We start from the raw sequence: 9,714 nt of genomic DNA on the forward strand, positions 1-9,714 counted from the left end.
CCCTGAGCCTCACTGTCCCATAGTACTGCCTGCAGGAGGTGACCCCCTCCGTGGGCCAGCCCCTGACCCCAAACCCAGTGTCCACGCTGGGAGCACTGAGCCTCACCCCATCATGGAACCGTAGAATGGTTTGGGCTGGAAGGGACCTTAAAGCTCATCCAGCTCCAACCCCCTGCCATGGGCAGGGACACCTTCCACTAGAGCAGGGTGCTCCAGGCCTCTGTGTCCAACCTGGCCTTGAACACTGCCAGGGATGGGGCAGCCACAGCTTCTCTGGGCACCCTGTGCCAGCGCCTCAGCACCCTCACAGGGAAGAGCTTCTGCCTCATCTCCAACCTGAACTTCCCCTGTTTCAGTCTGAACCCATCACCCCTTGTCCTATCGCTGCAGTCCCTGATGAAGAGTCCCTCTCCAGCATCCTTGTAGCCCCCTTCAGACACTGGAAGCTGCTCTGAGGTCTCCATGCAGCTTCTCTTCTCCAGGCTGAACAGCCCCAATGTTCTCAGCCTGTCTTTGGGAAGTGCTCCAGCCCCTGCTCACCCTTGCGGCCTCCAACATGACCAGGAGGTGAAACCACCACCCTCCATCCCCTGTGTTTAACAGCCCTGTGGGACCTTTGTGCAGCAGGGAGTGGAGTGTTGATGTTTCCGGCGTGCCCATGGTGACAGGCGAAGGGAGCGGTGTCCCCGGTTCTACCTGGTATTCCATCTGGTGTCACCCCTTCCTGCTGCACCCCTTCTCCCCTGGGCAGGGCCCCGCTATATAAGGGATGCCAAGGACAGCAATCGGGGTGCTGCTGGCAGCGGTGTTTCCAGAGGGTGCTGCAGCATTGCCTTTACCGGGAGCTTCCCTGTGTGTTCGGTGAGTGGAAGTGGCTGGAGGCATTGGCACCAGGCAGGGAGCAGGGGACAGTGGGAGCGCAGGCACCCGTGGGTCGGGGTGCACTGTCCCCATGGCTGGCATTGCACCAGGACATGGTGTCCTCATCTTCTTGACATCCACGAGGGACGGGCCGGCACCCAGGCTTGGTTCATGTTTCCATTGATGATGGAAACCATGTGCGTAGGATTTGGGGTGCACAGAGGTGGGGGCAGCCCTTCTCAGGGCTGGCGCTGTCACCCAAAGGGACAGGGAAGTTGTTGAGGTCTGAGGGGGGATGCACTCCTGCGGGAGTGAGTGGGGGCTCAGGGGCTGGGATAGAGGAGCTGGGTCCTGGCTGCGGGCAGGGCGATGGTGTCCCCACACCAGGAGGTGTCACTGATGGTGCCTATCCTTCTCTTACAGCTTGGAGGTCACAGAGGATGCCGAACCCACACCCAGGTGAGGAGCTGTGGGGTCAGGCAGGACTGTGGGTATCACACAGCCATTGCTGAGCTCAGTGCAATAACCATGGGCACCCGGGGGATTAGCTGTGTACCAAAGGGGAGTGGGGCATCATGTGTGGGGAGGAGTCCTTTGGGTGGATGGGTACACCAGCTCCCTGCGTTGTCTGTCCAAGGACAATCCCGCTCTGCTTCCTAACAACCCTCTCTTCTTCCTAGGTGGACCTGGTGGGGTGCCACCACCTAACCCTCATCCTGGTCCCGGGCATGGCCACCCTCCAGGCCCCCCTGGTGGCCATCCCCATGGCCCTCCTCCGCCTGGTCCCAACCAACCCCATGGGCACCATCCTCCAGGACCCCACCACAGCCCTCCGAAGCACCATTGAGAAGGAAGAGAAGAAGCTCTCCAAGCACCACAGAGGCAAGGTAAGAGTGAATATCTGCCGTGGTCCTTCAGCCCCCTTATATATGCCATAGAATACAGCCTGGATAGCTGGGGCTCCCCTCTTCCACCCTTTGGAGCAGGGTGTCAGAACCTCTGTTGGTTGTTTTTAGACATGGAGACTCTTGCTCGGTTAATAAATAGGCAAGCCTGAGTCATTTCAGGTGATCCATGAAATTGCTTGAAGCCATCTGAAACAGTGACACAGCTCAGGGTGTATTAAATCCCACTTCAGTTCCTTCTTGAACCAAACCAAACCAACAAACCAAATCCCAAACACCAGATAAAGGGAAAGTAATTCTCTATGCCGGGAACAGATGCTGCAGAAAATGCCATGCCAGTGATAGGCACCATCCAGAGCAGGTCTGAGTGAGGGACTGTTAACAAAACCCCAGTTCCATCATTCAAGGTAGAAGCATTTCCTATATGAAGTAAACCATTATCTTCTCTCTGGGTGTAATAGCTCTGAAAGTGATTCACCTTGGTGTTCACCCTTGCTGACAGAGAGCAGTACCCTTCTGGATTTTGCTCAATTGCTTGAACAGCCTTGAAAATAACAATAAAACCCTGTCCCTCCCGTGATATGCCCATAATTATATTCTCCAAGCACAAAAAGAGTGACTCCAAGCTCTAAAATGTGATTTATAACAGCATTGCAATAAAGGCTGTGGTGACGGTATTAGTAACAGTTTCATCTTCAAGTTAAGGGAACCCAGCTGGGGTTTACTGTTCTGAGGCTGTGGTGCTGACTTTCATGTAGGTTCACACCACCACAGTCATAGAATCATATCATGGAATGGTTTGGTTTCGAAGGGACCTTAAAGCTCATCCAGTTCCAGCCCCTGCCATGGGCAGGGACACCTTCCACTAGAGCAGGGTGCTCCAAGCCCCTGTGTCCAACCTGGCCTTGGACACTGCCAGGGATGGGGCAGCCACAGCTTCTCTGGGCACCCTGTGCCAGCACCTCAGCACCCTCACAGGGAAGAGCTTCTGCCTAAGAGCTCATCTCAGTCTCCCCTGTTCTGGCAGGTTAAAGCCATTCCCCTTGTCCTGTCCCTACAGGCCCTTGTCCAAAGCCCCTCTCCAGGTTTCCTGTAGGATCACCAACACCCGTCAGAAATGGTGTGAAAAGGGGATTGTTTCTGTGCTTTATCTCCTCCAGCACTCCAGCAGCTCAAGCAGCAGTCCTGACTGACAGAAGAGGACATCTCCTACTCACATCACACTGAAGCAATGAAACACGAAGACAAATGTCCCATGGAACCACCTGCATGTCGCTCCACTCTTTCCCCCTTTCTCTTAGAGCTGCATTTCATCCGTTGAGTGATTTCCCTATTTTTACCTTGTAAATTGTTTTACCTGGACTCACTGTGAGACAATGGGCTCTGTCTGCTGTCTTTTGGGAGAGCCCACTAAAAGAAGGGCAGTATCATGCTTGTTTGCAGCCTGCTGGTGTCCATGTTTATTTTCCAATGCAATGATGATTGGTGCTAATATAGATCCTTAGGTTTTCCCAGCTGTAGCAGAGGGGCTGGTTGGGGAATGCCATAGCTTTCTTCTTGCTGGGCTGTATGCTTCATCATCCTCCACTCCAGGGTAATCATTAATAGCAGTGAACTGCCTTTCTGAAGCCTCTGAGCCATAGGACTGTGGCATGCTCACCAGGAAAGGTGAAAAGCCTGGCAGTGCTTTCACCACCTCAACCATTTCAACCCAGGACTGCTCTTGCTGCTGTTTTAGTTTAGTTTTGTTCATTGCCATGGCTCAAGAGAACCCTTCCTAGCCCCATTGCTGCAAGCCAGTGTGATGGCTGCTGGAGCCAGTGGCGTGCGCAGGAGCAACCTGAACCCTGCACCCGCACTTCCAGCTCTTCTGCACCCTGACCCCGGGTTGCCCTACACACAACCTGCACACTGCCCAGCGTCTCCTCCCATCCCACCTCCAACACCTTACACAAATGCCCCTTCCTCAGAGGGCTCCCCTGCTCTGCTGTCCCAGCTTGAGATACTAGAGTGCTGGATGCAAGAGGGGATGAAGAAAGTGTGGGCTCAGGTGCAATGCCTGGTGGGATGGGGAAAGCCACAGCCCCCTCAAAGAATCACAGAATGCCTTGGGTTGGAAAGGACCTTAAAGCTCATCCAGATCCAACCCCCTACCACAGGTAGGAATGCCTTCCCCTAGACTACATCACCCAAGGCTCTGTACAACCTGGCCAAAAGGTGGTACCTGAGGTCTCTTCACCCATGAACAGGTGAGGAACATGAAGCAAATGAGGAAGATGAAGCAAGTGAGGAATGAAGACGTGGTCTTTGTCATGCTGAGAGATCACAGGCTGGATGGGCATTGCAGGGGTGAGGGATGAGGAGGCAGAGGAACAGGTCTGCAAGGAGACTGATGGAGACAGTGGGGAGGGATGGATGGGACCCATCAGCCTCCTGTGGTCCTTCAGGTTCTCAGCCATGCCCCATGACCCCTGTGCTGCAGGGCTTTGTGCATCAATCTCACAGGTTAGGGGTTTGGGTCCTGTTTTGCTTTTGAATTTGTTTTTGAGTTGGGTTTGGATGGTTTGGTTCTTGTTTTGCTTGTTTGTTTTGATGTTGCTTGTTTGCCTTGGTTTGGGTTTTGATTTGGGTTTGTTTGAGTCTTGGTTCAGGTCACAGTTTCTTTCAGGGCCAGATCCTGTTTTGGTTTCTGCTCTGGGTTCAGCTCCAGCTCACAGACAGCTCTGACCCCTTTGAGCTCCCAGTCACGGCCAGGAGCTGACTGTGCCATGTCTGTCCCTGCACAGGGATGGACAGAGGAGCCCCAGTCACAGCATGTGGGGTGTGAAGCCCCAAGACGCACTCCTCACAGCACTGCGGGCAGGTGAGCTCATCAGCTCGGATGCAGCTCCAGGTTGGGGGTTTGGGCCCCTCTTTCTTAAGGGGGGTTGTTTTGAGGTTGTGTTTAGGTCGGTTTGGGTTTGCTTGTTTGATTTTGGGTTTGGATTTTGGGTTTGATTTGTTTTTTGCATATTGGTTCAGGTCCCTGTTTCTTTCAGCCACATGAACACCTCCAGTTCAGTTTTGGCTCCAGCACATTTACAGCTCCTGTTGACTTCTGCTCTGGGTTCAGGTCCTGGTCATAGTGGTTCCAGCTCATGTGCTTTGGATGCCCTTTTCACTCTATGCTCTCTTTATGTGGCTATCCCCCTTCTTCCTGTGGTCTGAGGACATCTCTTCCTGCAGCAAGCTGCCTTGCCAGCTGAGCACCAGGGCATCATGTAGAATCACAAAATCATAGAACAGTTAGTGTTGGAAAGGACCTTAAGATCATCCAGTTCCAACCCACCTGCCATGGGCAGGGACACCTCACACTAAACCATCTCACCCAAAGCTCTGTCCAACCTGGCCTTGAACACTACCAGGGATGGAGCATTCACAGCTTCTTTGGGCAACCCATTCCAGTGCCTCACCACCCTCACAGGGAAGAGCTCCTGCCTTATCTCCAACCTGAACTTCCCCTGTTTAAGTTTTAACCCACTACCCCTTGTCCTGTCACTACAGTCCCTAATGAATAGTCCCTGCCCAACATCCCTATAGCCCCCCTTCAGATACTGGAAGGCTGCTATGAGGTCTCCACGCAGCCTTCTCTTCTCCAGGCTGAACAGCCCCAACTTTCTCAGCCTGTCTTTGTACAGGAGCTGCTCCAGCCTCTGCTTATCCTCTTGGCCTCCTCTGGACTTGTTCTAACAGTTCCATGTCCTTTTTATGTTGAGGACACCAGAACTGTACACAGTGCTCCAAGTGAGGTCTCACGAGAGCAGTGTAGGGCAAACGGGAACCTACCTCTGCTGTTACTGCACTTGCCAGTGCTGTTTAAGTACCTCATTCTAGCAGCTTTACCATTAGGAACAGCATTCCCTGCTGGTGGTGTTTTGGGATGCAGAAAGTGAGGAATTTACTGACTTCAGTGTGTTACCTGCAACCACCTCCTCTTCCTCCTCTTGGCTAAAGGACGACGCTTGTAACTGCCCCCGAGTGTTTTGCTGCGAGCTGAATCGCATGTCCTGTGACAGCTCAGCGCATTTTCTTCCTGATTTTTATTTCCAGTGTATCATTTATGCAGGTGTAAGAAATAATTACAGCACTGGCACTGCTCAGGTGCACATCGTGTGTGAGCAAGTGTAATAGTAAATACTTCATGCCGTTATTTGCAAACCAAATGGGAAGGGAGGCTGGAACTAAACGATCTTGAGGTCCTTCCCAACCCAACGCATTCTGTGATTCTATGTTCAGGCAGCGCCATCTATCCCCAAGCCGTTGTACCTGCGGGTGATAATAGTGCGATTTATCATTGCAGGAGCAGCCTAAGTCGTGGCAGCGCTTAAAAAGCGCTTCTTTAGGAAAAGAAAAAGGTTTCGTAGCTCTTATTTTGCAGGGTGCTTGGTAATACTGCATCCATCTGCACACAGAGCAAGTCAGTGATTGCAGTGAAGCTTATCAGTGCGTGTACGTGGAGACCAGACTCCATCTGGTCTATGGGGGCTCAGCGAAGAAATCAGACTTATTTTGGCTTGTTCAGGGAGTGCAAACCCTCCCCTCTTCCTTACCAATTTAAGGCTAGGGGAGGGACGTGGACAACATGCTGAGCTATGTCTGTGGCTTCAGTACGGCACCATTGACCCCTGCATCCACAGAATTAAAATAAGACATTTTGGTATGAGTGCAGCAAAGAGTTTTCTGCTCCTTGTACCTTTCGAACCTACATGTTTAGTTCCAAACGTGGGTTTGGGGTTTCTTTTCCCCCCGTATTTCTATCCCAGTTGACTGCTGGGTATGTGCCTTCTGCAGTTCAGGAGGCTCACACTTATTCCTGATGACTTTCCAGAGGGGATTCTCCAGCATCTACCTGGGAGGCTTGTTCTAGCCTAGGTGTTCATTGCATGCTTAGTAAGTTATTGGCATGGAGAAGTCAAGGGTGACTTATTAACTCTCCAGTGTTAATAATTGGGTGAATACAACTACCAGGGTCAGATGCTTATATCCTGGAATATTTTTATCAAACCCTCTGCAATGTAAAACTTTATTTCTGCTTTGTTTGGGTTTTCTTTCCAAACTCTTCAAGTAAAGCTTGCATACTTCTTCATTTTCTGCAGGAAGTCATGTAAAGCTGCAGTTCTGTTGGCTTGGATTCAACACTGGACCACAACTGACAAGTTTCTTCTGTCTTGCTTCCCTCACTCTTAAAGACATAAAGAAAATAGATGAAGCAAAGTGGACTGAAACCCCTGTTCACAATAACAGAGGTAAAATATGGGTGGCAGGAGCTGTTCAAGGGTGGGAGCACAACTTAACTCACATGTATGTGCTTGCTGAGACCTTAACATCACTGAGAGCATTTCCTGCCCTTGTGCTGCAGTAAAGCCCCAGGGAAGGGAGAGCAGAACGGCTGTGTGGCAGGACAGAGCACGCCTGGAAGAGCTGCACCATGCACCTTTTATCCTGCTGGAGACTTCCAAGATGTCAGCTTTGCTTATGAGGAAGTTGGTAAGGTAAACCTGACCTTAAGAAACGTATTTTGAATGTTCGAGTACTTGCGGAAGGCCAGGAAAAGAAAAGGGCATTGACATTTGCTTAACAGCTATTTAGTTACCAAAACCTGTGTGCATACACTTATGCACATGCACAGCCTGTGAGGCAGTGAGGTTTCAGAGTATTCCCTGCCGTTACCTGATGGTGGTTGTATTACTGAAGTCCTTGCAGCAGACGAAATATGGAATGAGATGGAGAAGCAGCAAGGGTTTCCTGTTGTAGTGCAGATGCCCACTGGCAGATCTGGTTGCACTGAATGAAGATGGTCCCTTACATCATCTTTAGAGCTCATTCCCTTTGCTAGGGTGCTTGAGGAAGTGCAAGAGCACATGCGAGCTGCCTGATACAGCTCCTCCAAGGAGCCAGCTGTGGCTCCAGAAGTGGGTAACCTGCCCCAGAGGGATCTCTATGCTCTGCTGGACAAAGCCCAGCTGTTTCTTTCCTCCTGTTTCCCACTTCAGTGGACCTCCTTAGAGCTAGGAGATGGGCAGCCACAGGCAGAGATGCCTGCTTTGCCTGTGCAGGGCACAGAGGTGTCTGAATTGCTGTGGACAGCCTTCTCCATCAGAAGCAAAGCCTGCTCCAGGTATGGGCAAGGAAAAGCCGTCATAGAATCATAGACTGGTTTGGGTTGGAAGGGATCTTCAAAGCTCATCTAGTACAAGCCCCCTGCAATGAGCAGGGACACCTTCAACTAGATCAGGTTGCTCAGCAGCAAAGCTTTTGAAACCCATCCATCTGAGGTAGGTGCTAAACATGTCACACATCTGCCAGCCAAGCAATACTTTTAAACACATGCAGGTTAACAATGCTCCTCGATGTCCATGGAAAAGTATAAATGTCCTTCTGTGCATAAGTATAGTTGTCTATGTTTAAGTGCTTCTCTTAGTGAGGTCTTTATTACTGGAAGGCCCACAGATAACATGATGTCATTGTTAAACAACAACCAGAAGAACAGCAAAGAATGCTTATAAACCAGTAATTGCAACAGTTATGCCTTGTAGTGAATAAATAAGGTGGGCTTTATTACCATGGGCTCCTTTCTTTTGCCATCCGGCTGACTGCAACATTAAATTCAACAAGGGATTTCTTAGCTTTGCTGCTGAGCGATGTTCCTGAGGGGTGGCTGGAGGCTCTTGCAGTGATTTGTGTGCCCTGGTTTGGGTGCTCACTGCAGTCCTGCCTGTCAGCAGAGGCCCGCATAGACCTCTGCTGCTTGGCCACCAGCTTGCAGCCACTCACTGGCTTCAGGCTCTCCTCCCAGACAGGAGGCTGTGATTTCTTTCACTCTGGAAATGGGCTTTTGAACAGAACTATTATCCAGCATCTTAAATAATAAAACAAATCCCCATGTCACCAAAAAGGGTACTCTTTGGGGTTTAATGAAGATTTCTTGTGCTTGTCTCCCCCATGAAGTGGATGCTATACAGTTTAAATTATGTATAGGTCTATCACAGAATAATCAGTGCTAAGTATATGTGCGTACGCCCAGCACAATAAATTATGTATCCTTCCTTAATATTTCACGAATAAGAGGCATGACATGTATTGATTTCATTTAGACCTCAGTTCAAGAGAGCATTTAAACGTATTTCTATTTTTAAATCCACGAATCATCATAATGGGACTGTTCAGGTGCTATGTATCACTTGATATCTACTTAACAACCCTGTTGAATTGGAGCCATAATGATAATCAGATTAATATTTTGAACCAGTGCCCAAGGAAGCCAATGGGAGCCATTTAATCAATTTTACCAGGCTCTTGGAATAGGATCCATTTTTTAATATATGTGTGTACATACATATATTTTTAATGAAGAAAATTAAAGGCAGAGCTCCACTGAGTGAGTCTGTGCCTGCAGTCACCTTGTGTCATTATGGATTTCAGCAGTAATCTGAGAAATTAAAGCAAGCTATCTCAAAATGCCACCGGCAGCCAATTATTCATTCCTCTAAAGCCCAGGACGTGCCATGCTGAAGGCTGAACACTCCTCCTGCCTGCATGAGTGAGGCAGCATCCTTTGGGGAACAGGATCTCATTTTTACCTAATGAAATTGTATTTCATTATATTTGCATTATCCCCCCATTTCTTGTCTGCAAGGTGTGGGGAAAAGAAGGTTTTATAGGTCAAAATGTTCAAAAGCATTTCCATGACACAAGAACTTCAACTTCACTGCCTCTGACTGAACAGGGAGGGTGGCTTAGCCTGGACCACTGGTAAGATTAGGATTTCCAGCTGTTTCCCTGAACAGATGTTCACATTGCTTGTGAATCAGCTCAAACACCATAACAGCCTACCTTTTGGGCATTTTTCTTGATCTGCAGACTTTGACTACATGCTTTGCCTTCTCTAAGACAACTGTTAAGATACATT

Source organism: Lathamus discolor, chromosome 3 (genome assembly GCF_037157495.1).
Source record: "Lathamus discolor isolate bLatDis1 chromosome 3, bLatDis1.hap1, whole genome shotgun sequence".
Lineage (NCBI taxonomy): Eukaryota > Metazoa > Chordata > Aves > Psittaciformes > Psittacidae > Lathamus > Lathamus discolor.